The 24,800-nt window shown below is 36.8% G+C and overlaps 1 long non-coding RNA gene across 1 annotated transcript; it reads right to left on the reverse strand.

Annotated features, from left to right (window-relative positions):
- Positions 1-4,462: 4,462 nt before the first annotated feature.
- On the reverse strand, positions 4,463-24,480 carry LOC309963493. The gene is made up of 3 exons (XR_014326293.1): positions 24,416-24,480; positions 23,859-23,950; positions 4,463-4,516 (listed from the first exon to the last, which is right to left on the reverse strand). It is a non-coding gene; the product is annotated as an uncharacterized lncRNA (long non-coding RNA).
- Positions 24,481-24,800: the final 320 nt, after the last annotated feature.

Here is a 24,800-nt window from a genome sequence, read left to right on the forward strand (position 1 = left end):
CTCTTTGCCTTAAGTATCTATCCCGCTTTTTCCCCTTGGTCAATTTCTATTCATCCTGCACATCCTAACTCAAGAGAGTTATTCCTCTGGGATGCCTTTCCTGACTGCCCCAGCCAGATGAAGAATTTCTTTCTCCACACTTCCTTAGCAGCTAGCTCATACCTAGCTTCACAATACGCACCACCATGTTTATTGTTTTTCTGTTTTTGTTTTTCTGTGAGTCACCCTGCATGAACTTCTTGAGGGAGGCCTGACTGTCTCAGCCTTTTTTTCCTACCAATGCCTCACAGAGTGTCTGTTCTATAATAGCCATTCAATATATGTTTGCAGAATGAATGAATGAATGAATGAATACATCTATTATATTCTTTCCAAATTCATTTCCAGGCTGAATACTTTAGAGTTTTTGTTGGTATAGTTAAAGAATAATGCTCATTTCTAAATACATGATTCTGATTTTCTGCCAAAATCTTACCCCTTTGGGAAATTTACTTCAGCATGTTCCTGGCATCAGCCTTATTTAATCCTCTAAAAAACAAACTAAAATCCTACTTGCTGCTTTTTTTTTCCTTCCTCCTCTCATCATACAATGGCCTACCTTTTCCTCCTCTGCTTGTGATTCAGTTTGCAAGTAAATTTTCAGAGGCAGAAGAAAAGAAACTGCTCCTTAATTCCTTTTGCTAAGCTTCTGTGTGTCTCCTACTCTGATTCTAACGTGAGCTTCCTTAATCCTTGGTGATACTTTTCCTCCTGTGTGTTTGCTTTATTCTGTTAATTCACGGGAGCCTTTCTAAAACTGCCTTTATTCGCCTGAGAAGCAAAACAAACAGTGAAAATTGACTCTTTGGCTAGCAATTCTCATTATTATTATTACATAATCAGTGATTTGAATCATTAATGCAGAAGACCAGGCATGCATGTGGAAGAACAGCCTTCCTGGTCATATGCCCACAGGCATGTCAGTAGTAAGTCCAGTGTCATCTAATTACAGATGCTAAAAGGAACTTGTCCTCCACCATCATCATCACCTTCATCATTGAAACCTATACCACATTGCGTGAAGTCTGCACAAAACCACACCTACCATTCCAAATACCTAACATCACTCCTTTGAATCTTCTTAGCAATTTGAACCCTCATAATACTTCATTTTGGTAGCAGCTTTAGACTGTATTGTTGCCATTTGGAGTTGTTATCCTTCTTGATTTCCTTTTCCCTACTGACTCTAGACCAGGAATTTCATAAAGGCTGAAAATTGAGGATTATACTCTCTTTATCATTATTGACTACTGCTATGCTGAGAACATAATAGGAGCTCAATAACTATTTGTGGAGTTAAAGTGTTTATCTTCCATCTAAAACAGAAAACAAACTGAAATGTTGGGGAACAGCATGCAAGGAACAATTACAGAAATCTTAACTTGGTTTTTTTCATTGACAGAATATTATTGTTGAGCACATTTTAAGTAGAACAAGGCTGCCAGAAGTTCTGAGAAGTTAGAGAAAGAAATCAACAATTGACATTTTAACAAGAAACAGAGACTCTAGAAGAAGACCTGAAAATACCAAAGATTCATTTGGACTTGATTTATGTAATACTTTTCTAATAGTGGGTGACATTCAACAAAAGAAACAGTCTAAATGCCATTCGTTTTGTCTCCACAGCCACATTAATTTTAAAAATCTACCTCCTCTTAATACCCACTGACAATGTTTTAGCTCTGATCCTCATTATTTTTCATCTGGATAATTGCAATGCCTTTAAATGATTTTCCTGGTCCAGTTTCTTTCCCTTCAATTCATAAAAAATGGCTCCCCATTGATCATAACACCAAGTTCTAATTCCTTTTCATGGTAGAGTAGATGCTTCAATTGTGGCCACCAAACTTTTTTTCTTTTTTTTAAACTTCTCTCTTACCATTCTCCTCACATGAGTTGTAATCTAGCCACACTGAACTTCACAAATCTCCAGGCAAAAGCGGTACACCATGCTTTTTAGCTTTCCACACATTTCCTCATGCTGTTTCTACAACCTGAAATGCCCATCACTTTGACCTGATCTTCCAAGGACAAGGTAAAAAAATATTATTCCCTCAGTGAGATATTCTTTAAGTTTACAAGGCAGAACTGATCTGTCTCCATCATTTGCCATAGAACTTAGTTTGTACCTTTATTACAACATTTGCCATGTGTTAGAATTCTTTATTTACCAAACTGAAGTTCTCAAAGTCCATCATCTCCACATCACCAATATCTAGAGAGAGACTTAGGTGACTGGGCTTCTATAACAAACTTTGACATCTCTGTGGTCTATCATGATGACAGCTTCAAGTTCACTCATGACAGACCAGTGTGGTTGGGGGAGGGGAGGAGTTTCTGTTCCACACAGTCACTCAGGGACCCAGCCTCCTTATAGCTCATGTTGCCACCATCTTCAAGATGTAGGCAGCAAGTGGGCGATTGCGTGTGGGAGATTTTTATAGGTGAAACCTGGAAGTGGTATACACAATATTAGATCACATTCTATTGCTGTAACTTGGTCACAGACCCTACCCAACTTCAAGGGGCCTGGGAAAGGTAATTTAGCTGTGTGCCCAGAGAAAAGAAGAGAAACTTGGATATTAGCACACCATCCTCTGCCATCATGAGCAGTAAACATGGGTGCAAAATGAATACAATGAAAGACTGCTTTCTAATTTGAAGCCATTGTAGTGGATTAGAAGGAACAATGGAAACACTTTTCAAATGAGAAAGTCTTGGTTTTAGTCTATAGCAATGCAAGCCACTCACCAGCTCTATGGCCATTGCAAATATTTAAAGCTCGCTGAGCTTCAAGTTCCTCATCGGTAAGTGGATTTGCTGTGGGGATTAACTGAGGTAATACACAAAGAGCACCTGACACATACAAGGAGCTACTTAATAATTATCCCTTTTTTGGTCAAACTAATATTTTTTAGAATCTTCAGTGGGCTAGTGCAGTGTGCTAAGTATCAGGAAAAGAAAGGTCTATTAAAAACATTCCTTACCTTTAGGGAACTCACAGACCAGTTGTGAGAACATAATTATAGACAAGCAAATAGACATTTACGATACACTGTGATAGGCAGGCTCTTCATAATAGAAGACATCAAAACACCCAATAAATATATGAAAAAAGGCTCTCACCGTTACTCACCAGAAAAATGCAAATCAAAACCAAAAAGAGTTGTCATTACATACCAGGATGAGTAAAATTAAAATATGAACAATACTAAGTGTTAGTAAGTATATGGAGCAACTGTGAATTTCTTACTTAGCGGGATGAGTGTAAATTGGTCCAGTCACACAGAAAAATGTTTTAAGGTACTTACTAAATCTCAACATACACATACCCCATAACCTAGCAACCTCACCCCTGTACATATGCCCAACAGAAATGAGTGTATCTACTATAATGGACAAGAACATTCATAGTATCCTTATTCACAAAAGCCCTAAACTGGAAAGAAACCAAATGGTCTGGTAAGAAGCCTAACAGAACTTTCTGTAGTGATAGAAATGTTCTATACCTTCATATAGATGCAGATTATACAGGTTATATGGATCTGTTAAAAGTGATAGAACTGTACACTTAAAATTTGTACATTCAATGTATGTAAATTGTGCCTTAATCATAATAACAATAATAAAACAATAAAGTCTAAAGCAGTTACAAGAGTCTCTTATCATACCTCAGTTTTAGTTGCTTCTGAGGATGACTCCTATATCTTTTAAGATATGCCACAGCCCCTTATGCATCCAAAGATATTATATTAATGACACAGATTATCTCAATAATTCTCTCCACATTGTTAAAATGATTATTATTAAAAAGTCATCCTCAGTTTTAGCTTCTACACAATCTAGCTCTGGAATAACCATTGTAAGTTCTGAGTGCTACCTAGACTATATTTTAAGGCAGACCACTCAAACACACCCTCCGTTTTGGGTAAGAATCCAGACAACCATTTGAATTTCTTATATATACATATAAACAAGTCTTTCTCATAAAAAAGATAATCTTTCTCACTTTGGTGATAAAAAATATCAAGTAGGAAAGAAAATATTTTGTTGCAAATCTGACTTGAAATAAGAGGCAATAAAACCAATGTTCTCAGAGTCCTCTATTGTATTGTCTTTTAAAAACTATATTCTATTCTATAATTATATATAACATATAAATATAGTAAAAAAATATTTGGAAATATAATAAAATGAAAGGACAAAATCATCACCCAAACTTCCAATCCCCAAAACAACCACTTCACATTTGAGATTATCTTTGCTGATAGATAGATGCTCTCTTCTTAAAGCTATTTAGATTTTAAAAATTAGAAAGAAATAAATATTGGCAAATATGTCAAAATCACTCACAATTCCACCACTCAAATAAGGTAAACATCATACCTGACATCATAGAAAAACTGCTTATTTCCTTAATCGTCCAGGTCTTGGAATAGAAGAATGGAATATGGAGCATCTTCCCAGCTGGCTCCATCTGCAATATAAATAATTACAATTTTTCTTTGATTTTGACATTAGGTTATTTTCCGATTTTCGTTTCTTTATTCTGAGTTTTCATCTTCTGCTGTTTCCATATTTTTTGCTTCATATATTTACAATCATATTTTAATGAGAACTGAAGAGGCCATCATGCATATTGCTAGCCACTTGCCCTTTGAAATCAGAAATCTAATAGTTGTAGGATGAGGAAGCCCCATGAATTAGATGGCGAGTGATATCCAGTATCAAACATCACAAGAGTTTCTGTAAAGACTGAGTTACTAAGGAAACTAGAGATGAATTTTGGAAAAAGACTTCTAAAGGCAAAGAAAAACATGGAGAAGGGTTTCCCTGGTGGCGCAGTGGTTGAGAGTCCGCCTGCCGCTGCAGGGGACACAGGTTAGTGTCCCGGTCCGGGAAGATCCCACATGCCGTGGAGCGGCTGGGCCCGTGAGCCATGGCCGCTAAGCCTGCACGTCCGGAGCCTGTGCTCCGCAACGGGAGAGGCCACAACAGCGAGAGGCCCGCGTACCGCAAAAAAAAAAAAAAAAAAAAAAAAAAAAAAAGTACATGAGGAAATGGAAAAGATTCTGTCTTCTGAACGCGAAACGATGACTAAATATTTACTGTGTATTTTGATCCAGTTGCTCTTCCACAGCCTTAGGACGCCCCACAGAGGGAAGTGGTGCTCCGGAAGGATGTGCTCTGTCTCTAGTCCCAGCAGCCACAGCAACAAAGCACACATTGTGTGTGCCTCTATTTGGCGTGTGACACACTTTCCTCGTTCTAAATTTAGTGGTCACGTTTTTGCTAAAATGAATGTGAAGTTTGTGAAGGGATATGAGGCACGCTGAGGTTCTTTAAAAGCAGTCATTGTGCCCCCATTTCATTGCTGCATTCTTTACAAAGGTAAAGACATGGTGGCATCCTAAGCGTTCGTCAGTGGATGAATAAAGAACGCATAATATATATATGAGTATTATCCAGCATTATAAAAAAGAAGGAAATCTTGCTATCTGCAACAAATGAGTGGACCTTAAGGGCACCGTAAGTGAAATAAGTCAGACAGAGAAAAACACTGTACGATCTTACATGCACGTGGAATCTAAACAAAAACAAAGTGAGCTTACAGACATAAGAACAGATTCTGTGGTTGCCCAAAGCAGGCGGCAGCAGCAAGGGGTGGGCACAGTGGGTGAAGGAGGTCAAAAGGTAAAAACTCCAATTTATAAAATAAATAAGACATGAGGATGTAATGTACAGCATGGTGACTATAGTTAATAATACTGTATTATGTATTTAAAAGTTGCTGAGAATAAGAACCTACTATATAGCACAGGGAACTCTATTCAATACTCTGTAATGACCTATACAGGAATAGAATCTGAAAACAGAGTGCATATATATTAACTGACTCACTTTGCTGTGCAGCAGAAACACAACATTGTAAATCAACTACACTCCAATAAAAAAGAATTAATTACAAAAAACATTGCTGAGAGAGTAGATCTTAAAAGTGCTCATCCCAAGAAAAAAACATTGTAACTATGTATGGTGATGGCTGTTAACTATACCTTTCGTGGTGATCATTTTGCAATACATACAAATATCAAATCATTATGTTTTATACCCGAAACTAATATAGTGTTATATGTCAATTACATCTCAATTTCAGAAAACAAAATTAGGGCTTCCCTGGTGGTGCAGTGGTTGACAGTCCACCTGCCGATGCAGGGGACACGGGTTCGTGCCCCCGTCTGGGAAGATCCCACATGCCGCGGAGCGGCTGGGCCCATGAGCCATGGCTGCTGAGCCTGTGCGTCCGGAGCCTGTGCTCCGCAACGGGTGAGGCCACAGCAGTGAGAGGCCAGTGTACTGAAAAAAAAAATTTAAAAATCATTGTAGAGTGCCGTGAATCAGCAAAGAAATCAAGAAACACATGCATCTTAGCCTAGGCCTCCACTGGCTTGAAGACAGTATTCATGTATATTAGAGACTTGGTAACTCTCTGCCTGAAGAAAAGAAGTCTGGAAGACCAAGACTGGAAATGTAGAAGAGGGAATGTTTCCCATTGTGCACTTTTAGAGTCAGAGCTAGAACTGATGAGTGGAAGGTACTGGGAGACAGTTTTAGTTTAATATGTGGAAACATTTTCTAAAAAATATTATTGTTTTCATGCCAATAGTTCTTCTAGGTATGTTTATACATTATTAACTCTGTGTCTTTGTATGTCTCAATGAATGTAATCTTTATAGAAATCTATTTTCCACATCACAGATCTGAAGTACAGGGATGTGATGAAATGTACTTAGCTTCCCAGTAAGGAGATAGTAGAAATGGTATTTGAACACACAATCTGGCTCTATAGGCTATAGGCTTAACCACAAGGATGTGATACTTCTCTGATGCTTTGAACTGTAATGGGATTCCCTGTTAGCAAGTGATTTTCTTTTTTTTAATTGTTGAACTTGTATAAATAAAAAAATAACTATCCCCTATCTGGTACATAGCAGAGGATATTTCTGCCTTAGTTAGAAGTTGTACTACATCATCGATGTCTCTTTTAACTCTTAGATTCTATCATCAAACAATCTGGATTTTATGGGTTGTCTTCATCTATTGAACTATGGATATTATTGTACTGCTACTCACTTGAGTTTGCCTATAATATAAACGATGATGCAGCAAATCAAGTTTAAACCTGCTGCTGGGATCCAAATTTATAAAGGATATAGACTGATTCCATAATATGGAAAATGATATGGCAGCTCCAGTCTTTACAATGGCTCTAGTCTATCCAAGTTGTCATGTATAATCAGAGAAACAACATTAGGGAAACCTAAAATCGTATTTATAACTAAATTACTTTGTATAATGGAGTCTGGTACCATCAAACACAATTTGACCAACAATGGAGCAATTTAAAAAGTGTAAGTGGAATAGATTTGCCAATTAGATATAGCACTTAATAAATGTGGATAACTGATCCTGAGGAACCAATAAGTATCTGGAGAACTCAATAATCACTTTAAAAAGTAATCAAGCCATGTAATTCCATCTGAGTTATCATATCATGAAGAAAATTGTCTGAATCAAGAGAAAGAACATAGAGATTTCAATTTGTCTTTGATATTACTTAATTAAGTTGGTTACCGTGTTGCTATAAATATCGTACCATTTTCTATAGCCTGTTGATTATCATCATTTTGAAATGTAATCCAGGATTAGGTAAGAGATATATGAATAACTTATAGCTTTTTCTTTTAATATAATACAATTTAAGAAAATAACTGCAAATAAGATGGGGAAGTTAAACTTCTTTGCTGTTCTATATTAGGAGTATGGGAGGAGATGATGTGAGTTTGCGTGGTCTTTTGTTAGTAACCTTCATCATTACTCAAGAAATCCATCCATAATCCCAGCCACAATGACGTTCCTTCTGTAAGGAACGCTACACCAGTGTAAACTAATTAAAACTAAAACTGTCTATGAAAGTAGGAATTTATGGCGAATATTTAACAAAGTGTCAAGCAGTGCTAGTAATATGTCTTGGGGCTAATTCTAGAGTGAAGGGGGGGCCACACTTTCAATCCAAATGATTCACAAAGTTCACATAGAATTCAACTTACGAAAACTCATTGATTTTTTGTATTCCTTCACATTTATCTTCTCTAAACTCAGAATTACCTCACAATTCCCCCCCCCCCAGCCCCCACAGCCAGGGCAAATATTTGTATGTTACTACCACCTTTGAGAGAACTGAATACAAAAATAGGGGTCCTGAAAGAATCCATAGGGACTCATCAGAAAATCATTAAGAGATCCTGTGTGCCAATGTTTATCTTGAAATCATATCTACTCAAGATTTCTTAAGAGTCCTTAAATATCAACCTGAAAACAGAAAAATCAGTTTACAGCCAATAATATAATAGTTATTGTCTTTTTTTGATCTTTTAACAAGTAGCATTTTGCAATATGCAAAAGATACAAAGTGGTTTCATAAAAGCTGAAAATAGGCAAAGTTAGGTGCATAAACATTGGGAAAAATAAATTATCATACACATATATGACCATATCTTCCCAAATCTGCAGCTGTTAGTTTTTAGGATTTTTTTATTTTTCTGAAGTGCAGGCTGTGGAACACTAGTCCTTGGAGATGCTACAGTATAAAAGAAATTTTGTGTTAAAATAGGTTCGGAAAGGACAGCAACACATACACCTCTCCTTTACATAAGTATGCATATTAAAGTTCAGAGGAAACCTGTCCAGAAAGTGTTTATTACAGCATCTGCAAAATTTATTTGACCACAAACCACGCTCCTTTTTTCTTTCACATCTATTGTCATTCTGTAGAACAAGATTAAGAAGGTTTTTAGTTAAAATAATCATTTTCATCAGTTGTTACTACTTTAATTATATTTTGATAAGTAAGCAGTTCTATTCCAAGGTGGCGTGTTATATTGGAGAATTGGAAAATTTCAAATTTAGCTTCTAGAAATGATGTTAGGCTAGGTTATTTGAAGAATTCCTCCTTCAAAAACTAACTAAAAACGCTGCATAAAATATTTTTATATGCATAGAAGAGATATAAGGGAACACCAAACTTGCCTCTGACCTATATTTACATATCTCCTAAATTGAGTTTGATAGCTTTGGGGGACAAGTGGGAGAAAGCTTAAAGCCCAGGTCTGGCAGTAGTTGGGGAGCCTTAGAGGAAACTCACCTTCCTTAGGGAGTGGTGGGAGAGTTTTCCCTAAATTCAACCCTGTTGACTCTTGAACAATGTGAGGATTAGGGACTTAGATCCTTGGAGCAGTCGAAAGTCCACCTACGACTTGACAATCCTCCCACTGTACTCGTGGTGCTGCATCCAGGGGTTCAACCAACAATGGATCATGTAGTACCACAGTACATACTTATTGGAGAAACTCCATGTATAAGTGGACCCAAGCAGTTCAAACCCATATTGTCCAAGGGTCAACTGTACAAGAGAAGGGGACCTCATGGGTCAATTCCAGGACCTCAGTTTCTGTCCCTGAAAGCTTAGAGGGTGAAGGAGACTGACAGCCAACTTAGGTCTCTGAAATCTGGTGGACTGAAGCTATCCCTGATGAGCTGCTCTACAAAGAGAGCACAGTTAGTACAGCATTTTGTGCAGGATCCCAGTTTATCAGGGTCTTGATGCCTGTGTATTTACCAAGATCCATACCTGAGACTCCTGGGAAAGAAAGAACATGACTGCCTGCAAGAATGGGGTGACCAACATAAAGATAATGGACCAGCTTGTTCCCAGGAGCTGAGAAAGGGATACCAGTGTTAAGTCAGAGGAAAGACATTTATGTACTTGCATCAAGGGAAGACAAGTGAGACATCCCAAGATGGGGGTGAGATGTGTCTATAAAAGCAGACAAAAACATCCCTTGAGAGAAAGGTCACCTTTAAATTTCTCTGAAGCCCAGAGAGTGCTAAGACCAAACAGCTCATGACAGCATCAATGACTCTTGTTCATTTTGATATCAACCCTGGAAGAACTAGAGTCTGCCTAGTGCATGAGGGAGGAAAAATCGAGGTACTAGGCTAGGATCTGTGGAAGCAGACACTCCCTCTCCCACCACTAATACAGGCAGCCTGCCCAAAGCAGACCCGAGCTGATGGAGGGATGAAGCATTAACCTTATATGGACCTGGATGTTTAGACTATTTGAAATCTTGAATTGAGACCGTTTTGTGGCTTGAAATGACTTGAGAACTGTTCATTTCCTAGGAGGAAGCAGAGAATCATAATTACTACTCTTATTTTCATCCAAGGGGCTGGGGCAGAATTACCTACTGTGACAGTTAATTTTATGTGTCAACTTGGCTAGGCTCTGGTGCCCAGTTGTTTGGCCAAACACCAGTCTGGATGTTGCTGTGAAGGTATTTTTTGATGGGACTAACCTTGAAATCAGTGGACTCTGAGTAAAGCAGACTCTCCTTCATCATGTGTGTGGGCCTCATCCAATCAGTTAAAGGCCTTAAGAGCAAAGACAGGTTATCTGAAGAAGGAATTTGGCTCCAATGTTCCAACACAGAAATACTGCCTGTATTTTGAGCCTGTCTGGCCTGTCTGAAGGATTTCAGACTCAGGAGTCTTACCTGAATTCCAGCCTGCTGGCTTGTTCTCGATCTTGGACTTGCCAGCCGGCACAATCATGTGAGTCAGTGCTTTAAAATAAATCCACCTCCCCACCTTCCCCTCCTCCTCCAACTCTTCCTTCTCTCTATATATATATTTTCCCCTTTTTTTCATTCACATTCAGAGGGGTTTAAATGGACAGTGGGAGGAAAAAGAATTAGGCTGCTTTACGATCATACTCTTCATCTTTTAAAATATCTCCATTTTAATATCTTTTTACCCTAAAAAGTGCTTTTGACTATGTGAGTACATTTGGAATCTAGGGGCCATTAGTTTTTGTCTGAAATTTCATGTTTGTTACTCCCCCTGGTTCCTTGTTCTCTCTCTGAAATGAGTCCTGGTCACCAACTCTGCATGTGTTCTTAGCACTCACACATTTACTGACTCATTCGGAGGTCACCTGACACCTGATTCTTTGGAGCTGCCTGGCTCTGAGTTCAGTCTATGTTGGCTCAGGGGAAATAATCTCAGTCGCCTACTATTTAGATTCTTGGTTTTAGTTCACTGGGTGTGTGTGTCTGTGTGTGTGTGTTTGCTTCCAAGATAAAGTTTAATTTTGACCTGCCTCCCAGGGGTGATATGAAGCAGAACTAACCTTGGTAAAATACACATTCCAACAGGGATCATTCTGTAGGTTTACACACGCAAACTTTTTAACAGCCTGGTTGCCAAAAGAATAATGAAGCATGCAGAGCTCAGATACATTCAAAGTCAATTACATATTAAACTACGTTAAGTATTCTGTGATTTGAAGTTATTACAGCCAAAGGTCTTGGCTCCCCATAATTTTAGGGAAGAGAGAGAAGCTAGAGGGTAATTTTACAAACACTTGAGCTTCTATTGGAGATGGAACATAATTTCCATTCTGGTTTCTGCCTCTGACTCTTGCTCTCTGGCAGGGAATGGTCTACTGTTCTTCCCGCACAGTGCCTAGCGCAGTGCGACGTTCAAGGTAGTGTAAGTAACAGCTTTCTGACTGGCAGTTCATTATCAAGATGGATATTCTCAGATGGGAAGAATTATATACTCCTAGAGCCAAAGGAAACCTTAAAAGAGACCACAGAGTTTAGTCTCTGACTTTCGAATTACAAGGCTCTTCAGACAGCAGCTCTTTACTTATTTCATAAAATATCTGCACAAGTGGAGTCTCATTCCTGTTCCTTGGTGGCCTATTCCAGCATGTCATTCTTTTATTATTCAACAGACAATGTATTTATACCTACAGTTCTGGGCTCTGTGAAATAACATGATGATCAAAGCAGAATCTCTGATCTCACGAAGTTACAGAGTAGTGAAACACTAGAGAATCAAGTGAAAAGGAGCCTTCGAGATCATCCCAGCTTCTCCGACTCCTTCATTTCATAGGTCAGGAAACTTGACTCAGAAAAGTTCAATATTTGCTCAAGATCTAACAAGGGGAATTTCTAGTTTCAATTGTTCTTTGTAGTATAAGAAAATGCATTAATTTTCCTACATGGGCATTGTTCCTGTGACCTTACATAATTCATTATTTCTAATAGTTTTTTCGTGTGTAGGTTCATTAGAATTTATATGATAACGTCATATGCAAATAAATATAGTTTTACCTATTCCTTCCCAATCTAAATACCTTTTATTTTCTCCCCCTTGCCATACTGCCCTGGCTAGAGCCTCCAGTACAATGTTGAATGGAAGTGGCAAGGATAGACATCTTGTCTTACTCCTGGTCTTAAGGGCAAAGTCCTCAAAAATTTTCTGTTCTAGTAAGTATTTTTTCATTCTTTTTGTATTATATTTCCATAATATGTTTATTGCATCTTACATGTTCTCTGCTAAGTATCTCACTTCATTAACTCTGAGATGAAATTTTATATCACATTTTAAGATTTCAAAAATTAAAATGTTTCTCCTAATTGTTGGCATCTGACAATTAGTTGGCAATTTTTTATCAATTGCACAATAAATAATGGTATGACACAAAATGATTGTGTCTTAGATTAGATGAAATATGATCTTTCATTCTCTGATGTTTTTCCTGAAATAAATGACAAATAGGAATTATAGTGGATTAAAAAACAAGAAGGTTGCTAGGCTTCTTTTTAGACCTCCAATAAAAATTTAAAACATTTAACAAAAAAAAAGTCAAAGTCTTCAGTCTTTCACCCTAGTCTTCCGTGTTAGCTGTAGGTTTTGGGGGTAGATACCCTTTATCAGATTGAGGTAATTCTTTTTTTTTTTTTTAATTTTATTTATTTATTTATTTTTGGCTGTGTTGGGTCTTCGTTTCTGTGCGTGGGCTTTCTCTAGCTGCGGCAAGCAGAGGCCACTCTTCATCGTGGTGCGCGGGCGTCTCACTATCGTGGCCTCTCTTGTTGCGGAGCACAGGCTCCAGACGCGCAGGTTCAGTAGTTGTGGCTCACGGGCCTAGTTGCTCCGCGGCATGTGGGATCTTCCCAGACCAGGGCTCGAACCCGTGTCCCCTGCATTAGCAGGCAGACTCTCAACCACTTCACCACCAGGGAAGCCCGAGGTAATTCTCTTATATTCCTAGTTTCCTCAGGTTTCTATAATGTTTGCATGTTAGGTTTTATCAAATTCATTTTCTGCATCTATAATTCTCCTTTTTTTGTTGTTGTTAACATGGCCACATAACACTTATTTTTTTTGAATGTTAAACTAACTTTGCGCTCCTGAGATAAACCCACTTGGTCCTGATGTGATGATTTTTATACACTAGAATTGTTTGAAAGTTTAATATCCAGCATCTCTGGGGGTATGACTGATTGACCCAGTTCTATCTCAGGTATTCTGATAGCATTTTCTGCCGATGTCCTCGGTTCTTCTGATAACTGGGCACCCCTTGGCTCCTGCTGACTGCAGGCCCTTCTGAGTCTCTATAATGTTGATCATATTGCCTATGGTACAGGCAGCCTGTTTCTTTTTTTCTTCTTTGTTATGCTTTATTTTAGATATTTAAAACATTACACATAGAAAACCTATATTGTCACAACTCAGAATCATCAACTATTAATTTTGTCATATTTATTTCAAGCACTTAAAAATTTTTATTGGATTATAGTTGATTTACAATGTTGTGTTAGTTTCAGGTGTACAGCAAAGTGATTCAGTCATACACATGGATACAGTCATTCTTTTTCACATTCTTTACCCATATGGGTTATTACAGAATACTGAGTAGAGCTCCCTGCGTAGGCAGCCTGTTTCCTGACTTCAGTGTGAATATCTGCCAGCCTCTCAACTCAGATTTCACACCAAAGGAAACCAATTATCCAGAACTGGAAGACTTTCTTCTTACTTATACATTTAACAGTGCAAGTTCTCTTTTTATATACTCCTTCATCAATTCTATACAATCCCATAACCAGAGTAGACATCTCCTGTTTGATACTTATCTTTCCAGACTTTTGTCAATTTTTAAACATATCTATCTAGCCATTTATCAATCTATCCATCCATCTTTCTATTTATAGTTGCACATATTTGAAGTTATTCTTTGAAATCAGAAATGAGATGGAAAATACACTGTTTAGCAAATTGTTTATTTGTATAATTATTTTTAGTGTAAAATATGCTTTGATTTCCTTTCCAAGTGAACTCATAACTTGTTGCTTGTTTTTAATCTCTCCAATATATCCACTGCCTAGCACTAATTGCCTGGGTACCTCAATATTTATTTAGCCCATGTTCTTACTTGTATCAATAGTTTATTCCTTTTGATTGTCAAGCATTATTTCATTCTATGAATGTAAAACAAATGGCTTATCCATTCAGCAGATGATAGACATTTGGGTTCTTTGCATGTTTTGGCTAATATGAATCAAGTTGAAATGAACATTCACATATGTCTCTTTTTGGTGGACATATATTTATGTTTCACTTAGGTAACTGTCTTGGCAAATAATTACTCAGCTGTAGAGTAAGTGTATATTAACTTTATAATAAATTGTTAAGCATTTCACCAAAGCAATTATACTATTGTATCCAAGTAATCCATGAGAGTTCTTGTTACTCTACATTTTCATCAGTACTTGGTATTGTCAATCTCTTAAATTTTAGCCATTTTAGTGGGTGCGGAGTATGTTACTGTGACTTTAATCTATTGATACATCCCCCTGAGGACTCACTATTTTATGGCCATAGACTGTGAATGTATACTGTTTAGAATTTTATCTGAGAGAATTATTGGACACCTTTGGTTTCTTTTTTCTTTTTTTTCAAAAAAGATTTTCATTTGCTTCTGCCAGTTAGCTTGGGGCCCTAATGACTTCAACCGCTTTTAATTTTCCACTTGACGCCTCTCAGATGAAACAGGTAGTGTGAATTTAAGCCATAAAATGATGTGAGCAAATAAAACATCTCAGGGAAGATGTTGTTCTTTTTCCATTAGTACCAACGTCAACTCAGGCACGTTGTCTTGCCGTCTCTTTCTGTGAGGTAAGTTGATTTCTTGATCCCGAGAGATCCATTTAGATTTTCAGCTTTATACAGAGGCCTATTGCATTCCCCACCTTTCATACGTCTTAGGCACCAAATGCCTTCTTCAGTATCTTGTTTGACCATCAAAACAGAAGCTCAGGGTAACTACTATTTAACAGCTTCCCTTGGAGCAAAAGCTACGTTCAACACTACCAAATTCTATTTTCAGTCTTTTTTGAAGTCTGTCTTCTGATCATTTTTTAAAAACCAGGTTATTCATTTAAAAGCAAACTTTTAGAAAAAATGTTTTAAACAAGATAATCAATCTGATCTACCATATTGCCATAAATGGAAATCTTTTCCCATTTATTAAAGTATATATTGATATCCCTCACTATAATTTGAGTATTTCTTCAATATATAATTTCTGTACATTAAATGCTGAACTTTTGTCAATGCATTTCAACTACTTTTTTGCTTTAATAATGTATACTTTTCTTTATTATATATATATTTTTATATATATATTTTATATGTAGGAAACCTATTGGCATTTTTGGAAATTAGTGATTATCTTGATGTTATATGTAATGAACTGTATAATCTGTATATAAACTGTATAATCTTAAAATATTCTTATTTTCTCACAAGCATTTACACTTCTCATTTCTTTGTGTCATCTAATCACTTTGGATAGAATTTCTAGATTATTGTGATGACTTTAGTGGGAATGACTCCACTACCGTATTATAAGGCATGATGCTACTATTACCGTTTACTTCTACTTTGAAAGTTTAAAATTATGGTAGGATGTTAACATTTGATAAACACAGTTTTGGCTTCAACTGAGGTACTCAGTATTTTATTTTATCCTTTGAACTAGTAATAGTGCTTTCTTGTATTTGCTTGTATTGAAACGTTCTACTATTAAAACAATTTGGACAAGGACTCTTTTTAGACATGTCCTACTTTTATCGTCTCTAAAATTTTCATAAGCATTTATAAAATTATAAATTTCATAAGCATTTATATCATTGTCCTTTCTACTATTATTACTTTAATGTTAGATTATTTTTATCATAATAATTAAAAATATTTCTTCTATCTCTACCAAATTTTACTATCACATAATTCAGTTGTGGAATTAGTATCCCCTGAAGGTCTAAACATTTTAAATGTAAACTTTTCTGAACCCAACATTATGGCAAGAGGCACAGGGAGTGGGCACGTTTCTTCCATGGCTGCTGCTGTGCTAATGTTTTCAAATTTATCTCACTTGTCAAAAATACAAGCTTTGTTGTGCCTACATGAGACGATGTACTCATTTCATGGTGTATGTAATTCAAGTCATTATGCTGTGCACCTTAAACTTATACATGTGCTGTATGTCAGTTATAGCTCAATAAAACTGGAAATAAATAAATAAAATAAAATTTTAAACACAGGCTTTGCATTTGGGTGTAAAATGAATCTGTTAGAATGACTAATTTCTTTTTCTCAAATAGACCTCTACTAGGAAATCCAAGACAAAATATTTTAAACCTTTCTCTTAAGGAAGTAAATTTATACCACACCTATCGTGGAGAGTTACAAATAAAATGAACTGACAGATATCAAGGTAGTCATTACAGTATTAGTATGAACATTACAACAGGGGTGATGTATTAGTTCCCAAGGGCTGCCGTGACAAATCACTACAAAATTAGTGGCTTGAAAAGAAAAAAAACCAATAATTCTCTCACAGTCCTGGAGCTCAGAAGTCCAAAGTTAAGGTATTGACAAGGCTGTGCTCCCTCTGAAAGCTGTAGGAGAAAAACCTTCCCTGTTCCTACAGTTTCTTGTAAGGACACTTGTCATTGAATTTACGGCAGATAAGCCAGGATGATCTCGCCTCAGAATCTTCAATTTCACTGCACCTGTAAAGACCCTTTTTCCAACTAAGGTCACATAGACAGGTTCTGGGTGTCACAATGAGAACACATCTTTCAGGGGGACTCCATTCAACCCTACATTACAGGTGATAACATTAAATTTCCTACAATCATCATTTTCAAAAAAAATACAATTTATTCTAACAGGAAGGAAAAGGATTACAGTAATGACAGCCCCTCAGTTAAGGATCACATACTAAAGTCATGGCAATAAATTACTTTGAGTTAAAGAGCAGAATATCAAGGCCTTGCTCTTATAATAAACTAAGCTACACAGGAACTCAATCTTTTATTGCCAAGATACGGACTATGTAGAAATATAACTTAAGTGGAATGTTCCCTTTTCTTTTTCAAACACACACTCATTTTTCTCTGTGATTACTGTTGATTTTATATGTTTATTATATTTATAATAAAAAATAAAGACTATCCTAGACCTCATATTCTATGAAGCAACTAGGTTAGCTATTTCTTTTCCTTCCTAAGGTTTTTTTACTGAATAAAATTGTGACTTCTGTCCTACGGTTTCAATTAATATTTTAATCAAGCTTGAGCAAAATTTTAAGGTTTTACATTTTCTATTTCCACATAAGATCGTTTTTGGTAATTTAAACTCTACTAGACAGCGCCTCTATTTGATCCACACATTCAAGCTTACTTGTAAAAAAAAAAAAAAAAAAAAAAGAACAAAATAGTAATCTGTGATTCCTTTATTTTCCTCTGTATTTGTGGATATTTTCCCATTATTTCTATGGTGAGGTATTTGTGTTGTTTTTTTCTTTCTTTTTTGCTTTGAATTGGTTAGCCAATAATTCATCTAATTCATTACTCTTCACAAACAACCCGTTTGTTAATTGATGTTATTATTATTGTCTTTTTCTTAACTATTTATTCCTGATTTTGCTTTAATTAGTCTTATTCTCTGAGTTTATTTGGTTTTTCGTTCTAATTAAATTAAATTTAAATAGCTCTGTGTGGCTAGTGGCTACTATTGTTGCCAGTGCAGCTTAGATGAAAGCAACATTGCTGAGCCGTTGATGGCTTGAATCTGGGGGCCTCCAGGGAGTAAGGGCATAATAAACAAATCCATGGTGTTGGAAGGAATGATGATGGTTATTCTGTTGTGGATCCGTAGTGACTAGAAGGTGGCAGGAAGTTTCTGGTGTTTTGTAATTTTTGTTTCTTGATAGGTATACTGTTACATGGATGTTTACTTTGTGAAAACTCAATCAGCTGTGCCTAATAAATTGTTCACTTTTCAATAAAAATTATATTTAAATAGAAAGAATATACCATGACTAAGTGGAAATATTTTTCGGCATGCAAGAGTAGTTCAGTATTAGTAATACACTGTCTGATTTTGATACCTGGCATTTGACAAACTGTAACACCCATCTTTGACAAAAACATATAGTAAATAGTAAATGATGGATCCTTTCTTAATATGTACCTCATTTTGAAAGCCAACTAATAGGGAAATAGTAAAGACAGTCCCACTAAATAACAAGTCAAATTTACCCGTTATCTGCACTACTATGTAATAATGCAGTGAAGATATTAGCTAATGTAATTAGACAAAATAAAATATTTGGAAATTTGAATTGCAATAGAAGAGTAAAAATTCTCTATTATGACTGAATATCTGGAAAAGTCCTAAGAGTCAAAGGAAAACCACTGCAAATAATAAGTGAATTTAGTAAGATGGCAATATATTAAACTAACATTGAAAAATTGGAAACTTCATATATGTAAATAAAAGTTTGAAGATACAAAGGAAGAGAAAATTCCATTAAAATGGAAAAAGGTAAAATAAATAATTTAAGCATAAATATACAAAAGTAGACTCGAACAAATTGTAAGACCGACTAAAATCCAAAGTCTTACCATATGCTGTGTTGTGAGAATAGGAAAACAGGCACTCATACATTTCAACAGCTATGGAGTAGAATTTGACAACATTTAGTAAAATTTCACATGCATTTACCCTTTCACCCAGCAATCGTACCTCTAGAAAACCATCCCCAAATAACTGGTAAATGTATTAAATGACCCATGTGTATAGGTCACCATCTTTTCATAATCCCCCAAAGAGTCTTATTTTCTAACAAAACTAGAATTCTTTCTTGGAGTCAGATCCTTTCTGCGAGTTCATACTAAGCATATTACCTCAATTTGGTATCAGAGGTCCTTAAACAATTTCACCAACTGAAACGAGCCCATATAACACTACAGTCCGTAAGGTGTAGATTGCTCTGTTCAGGTCCAGATATAGATCCGTAATAGTACCTGCAGGAGCTTTTTAACTTGTTTTTTTATGAAACAACAAAAAGGATCTATTAGAAATGACTGATAATTCATAATGAAAATAAAATTAAATTACCTTAATATGAAAAAACTGTAGATGTTCAATGTTCTTATACTAATTTTAATTTTCCTATCCTTAAGGAAATGGTAGCAACTTTTAGCTTACAGAGCTCTCTGCTCCTGTGTGCTCTATAATCCTCATCTTTTTTTTTTTTTTTTTTTTTTTAACATCTGCTGATTTACTTCTTTGAGTACCATGCTGTCCTTATGCTAGGCTGCTGTTACTTGGACACTAATTCTTTGTGTCAGAGCCCTATGACTATTTAAAATAGTCTCTCTGTGTGACTGCTCAGTTTACTTAGAATATCCAGAGTATTTCTACAAAGGTTTGCCATCTCCAAAGCTCTGCAAAATGCCTGCTGCTAATAATGTGAGAAGTTGTTAAATTATCTTCCAGCTGATGCACCAGCACGCGATAGACTGAGAATTCTCCAGTAAGGTACTCAACGAAAGCGAGTCAAGAAATCCAGAGAATGAGTTTCACATCTTTTAAAACCTATCACCCACTCTTAGAGGATACTAACACTGGAGAGTGATATGGAAGGGAAAGATTTGAGAAGAGGTTTCTCGGGTGTAGGGTGGTCAGAATTAGCAAGTGAAAATACAGGTTACTCAGTTACCTTTGAATTTCAGATAAAAAACAAATAACTTTTTCATAGAACTATGTCTGAAATACTTCATGGGACATACCTGTACTAAAACAGTATTTGTTGTTTATCTGAAACTCAAATGTAACTGGGCATCCTGTATTTTATCTGGCAATTCCACTTGGGAGAGAGCACGCCCTGTGCTTTAAGTTCTGCCACCTACCCACCCAAAGGGAAGGGAGGTGCCACCTACCGTATTTCAAGTTTAAAAGCAGAGCTTCTGCAGGGCCAAATGGAAAACTTGTTAGAAGAATGGCAGACAGAGTGGACTGGTTGACAAGTGCCCAGGAAATCTAGGGGTCCAGAGAAACCAGAAAGCTGCTTTGGCAGCAAAGCAGTAGTTGTTTCGAGATCTGTCTCCACCCCCAGAACTTAACAAGCTAAAGGACAAGAGAGTATTTCTGTGAACTTGATGTGGGCCAAATGGGGGAGAAACTAAGACCAGAGTGGTTTTGATTTTTATCCAAGGGATTCACTTGGGAGGTCAATGGGAATCCAACAGAGCAAGTCTTAGAGGGGCTCGGCCAAGGAGGACCAAGACCAAAGGGAAAGAAAGCACTGCCAAGTGACTGAAAGCCCCAGTCAGAGAGGGGTCACTCAGGTGCCCCCCAACAAACCGAGAGAAGCACCCACAAGACAAAGAGGCTAAAACAAATATGTAAATACTTCGCTCTTTGTTTCGTTTTTAAATTGTTGGTGTTATTTTTTTATTGTGGTAAAATATATGTAACAAAATTCATCATTTTAACCATTTTTAAATGTACAGGTCAGCGATATAAATACATTCATATTGCTGTGCAACCATCACCACCACCATCCATCTCCAGAGCTCCTTCCATCTTGCAAAACTGAAACTCTACACCCATTAAATAATAACTCCCCATTTCTCTTTTCCTCCAATTCCTGGAAACCACTGTTCCTTTCTTTTCAACGTGTAATACTTCACAAATCTGCACGCCATGCTTGTGTGGGGCCCATGCTAACCTGCTCCGTGCTGCTCCAATTTCAGTATATGTGCTGCCCAAGCGAGAACTGTTGTTTTTAACTTCTTCTTTTTATCTTTTGACCCCCTTCCCCCATATCTCTCACCCCCAACCTCACCTGGGGGCAACCACCAAACTGTTCTCTGTATATGGTAGCTTGGTATTTATTTTGTTTTGTTTTGTTTTTTAATTTAAGAGAGGTCATATGGTATTGGTTTTTCTCTGACTTGTTTCACTTAGCGTAATGCCCTCGAGGTCCATCCATATGGTCTCAAATGGCAACATTTTACTCTTTTTATGGCTGAATAATATTCCTGTATATGTGTTTCTGTGTGTGTGTGTGTGTGTGTGTGTGTGTGTGCGTGTGTGTGTGTGTACCACCTCTTCTTTATCCATTCATCCACTGATGGACACTTACATTGCTTCCATGTGTTGGCGATTATAAATAATGCTGCAGTGAACATAGGGATGCCTATATTTTTTTGAACTAGTGTCTTCATTTTCTTTGGATAAATACATAGTAATGGAATTGATGGATCATGTCATAGTTCTATTTTTAATTTCGGGGGGAACTGCCATACTGTTTTCCATCGTGGCTGTATCAATTTAGATTCCCATCAACAGTGCAGGAGGGTTACCTTTTCTCCACATCCTTGCCAATACTTGCTATTTACTGTCTTTTTGATGCCATTCATTGTGATTTTGATTTGCATTTCCCTGATGATTAGTGATGTTAAGCATCTTTTCATGTACCTGTTGGCCATCTGTATGTCTTCTTGGTGTGTAGGGGGGAGGTGTCTATTCAGGTCCTGTGCCCATTTTTTAATGGGGTTGCTGCATTTTTTGATATTGAGCTGTATGAGTTCTTTGATACTTTGGATATTAACCACTTCTCAGATATATCATTTGCGAATTAATGAATTGTGACTGTGTCTAATACTTCTACTATTAAAGAGTGATCAGAAAAGGCATGAGGCTTTCCAGAGTCTTCCAGTTGCACAGGTTAAATCTTACCCAACTGCATAAACTGTCAATGGAACATTACAGTCAATAAAAGTATTCTGATTACACACTATGAGTTGTGTTTGCTCAAAATACCAGTTATTGCTGTTACTGTTCTTAATCTATAATTAGCTTTTGTTAATGTTTTCCTGACTATGCAGCTTTGTTCTTTCATCAGAGTGCCCACTGTTTTGCATTATGTGGTACTCCAAGATGATGCCGTGGGGAGAACTTATCCGACTCTGTTTTTGATGGGGCGGTTAGAAAACTTCCTGATTTGGCTTTGAGCCTAAAATTGTTCTACTTTCTTCCCACTTACTTCTGACAAAGACTTATTCCTTGATCTAGCCAGGCTCCTCTGAGCCCACTCCTCCACTAGGCCTCAAACTTGGCCTTGAACAAACATGTAAATAAACACAAACACTTGAACAAATACTAACTTAATTTCTAACAGCTCGTGACTGTATCCCTAGGATGATCCCCAGCCCTCCTTGAAATGCCTACCTGAGAAAACTCAAGGCTACTAAACTAATTTACTTTTTGTTCCAGACAACACCTGAAGATAGGGTTCCTGTCTCCCAGTCTCTGTGGTGGGTGGGAGCCCAACTTCAATAAGCACCAGGTAGCAAACCCAGATGGGCTTCTCATGGACCAACCCCTCCCAGCATTTTGTAATTTTTCACTTCTAAACTTCACTGACTGAATGCCAACCCCCTTACTCCCTCATCTCCCCTTTAAAATGCTCGGTCACAGGACTTCCCTGGTGGTCCAGTAGTAAAGAATCTGCCTTACAATAAAGGGGACGCGTGTTCGATCCCTGGTTGGGGAACTAAGATGCCGCAGGGCAACTATGCCCACACACCACAACTACTGAGCTTGTGCGCCACAACTAGAGAGAAGCCCGCATGCCTCAACGAAGATCCCGCAGGTGGCAACTAAGACCACGATGGAGCCAAAAATAATAAAATAAAATAAATAAATAAATAATCTTAAAAAAAAATGCTCAGTCACCTCTGTACAAATCAAAGTTGAATTTTGTTCCTGCTGGATCCTTTTTCCTATTGCAAAACTATGTTACTGATTAAAATCTGTCCTTACCACTATAACTAGTGTCCAGCTTTGCTTATCTTTGACACTATCCAACACCAAAAAATATTTTTTCTATTTCCAACAGAACAGAATAGAATTTTACAGTTTGACGCAGTCTGTTCCAAACAAGTGTGATTGAAAAACTCTTCTGGAGAAATGTCACTAAATTTTATAGAGAAAAAAAAAAAATCCCTTGTAAAAAAGTTTGTTTAACTATTAAGTAAGATCTAAACCTTGTTTGTAAATTGAGAAATGTCTCAGGGGATTTTAGTGTTCTAATGGACTTCGTGAATCAAATTTCCAAAGGGAAGATTTAAAATGCAGCATTTTCTTAACATATGTGACCATGGAATGCTTTGCTTTTAGAGCACCAATCCCAGGACATTCCAGAATTAATGTTCCAAGAAAAATATTTTTTTGAAAATCCTGGCTTAAGCATTTCGAACCCACCATCTACTACATCTAATTACACTTACATCTTATTTCTGTGACCTATGGAAACATCAGATGATGGCCAGTTTTTCTCAAAGTGTAGACTTTTTACCACCTTATCAGAACCGTCTCAGTATATTTGTTAAAAATGCAAATTACTGGGCCATGCCCCAGACTTGCTGAATTGGTATACCTTGCAACTCTAATGGGAGGTGGGACCTGGAATCAGAATTTTGATACTGTCCAAAGCTGGATTCTTACCTACACTAAAGCCCGAGAACTCAGATGAGGAATCTTACCTGTGGCTGCCCTTTCAGGATCCAGTGCTGAAATCATTCCCCAAAGTTTGCAGGTTTTTTTGGAGTCTACATTTTCCTTTCCAAGCAGTAAGCTGAAGGAAGAAGCAGAAAGCTACTTAGGCTCTTTCTACAGAGAAAGAAAAAAATGAATTAAAAAAGTTCAGTGATTAACTTTTCCCACTCAGCAGGTGCTAACTTTCCATTGTGCTCTTAAAGAGGTAGCATTCCTTCCTCCCAAGTTATAGTTCCAGGGGTGTTTGCTGGCTGTGTGTTACTTGAAAATTAAAGTGATTCTCTCCAGCTACTTCTCAAAAATTTGTAACAATTACAAACTGACTCTGTAAGCTGTACTAGTAAAAAGTTATTTCTATAAGAATATTTGTAAAAAAAAATCTCATTTGATCATGCTTTTGAAATCTAGATTTAAATTTATTTTATTCAATTTCTCCAGATTTAGAGAAAAAGCAATCGAACCATTTTAATTTTTAAAATCTAGAGTAAACATTCTGATTCCTTCAATCTTTTCAAGTAAGATGGAAGTGTTTCTCTTTTAATACCTCTTCCTCTTCTTCCTCTTCTTCTCTACCTACTCTTTCTCCTTCTCCTTCCTTTCATTTCTTCTCCTTTTTTGAAGCCTCTCAAGTTTAACTTTCTGTTCCAAACAGAAAATGAGATATGTATTGTTAACTATGCATACTGTAATGAGGCCTGCTTAAATGTCCTTTGAAATCTTTTATTTCTATACTTTGCAAAATGTTCTCCTCATTAGGGATGTAGGCTATTCAAGAAAATGACTCTTGAGGCTCTAGAACAGAGGCACTTAGGGGCTAAGGCTGAATGAACAATCAATTTGAGGAGAATGGTTTTATGTGTAGCTCTGGGACTTTTAATAACTGTTAAAAGAAGAAGGATTTCCCTGGTGGCGCAGTGGTTAAGAATCCA

The sequence above is a fragment of the Leucopleurus acutus genome (assembly GCF_964270905.1).
Source record: "Leucopleurus acutus genome assembly, chromosome: 6".
NCBI classification, from domain to species: Eukaryota; Metazoa; Chordata; class Mammalia; order Artiodactyla; family Delphinidae; genus Leucopleurus; species Leucopleurus acutus.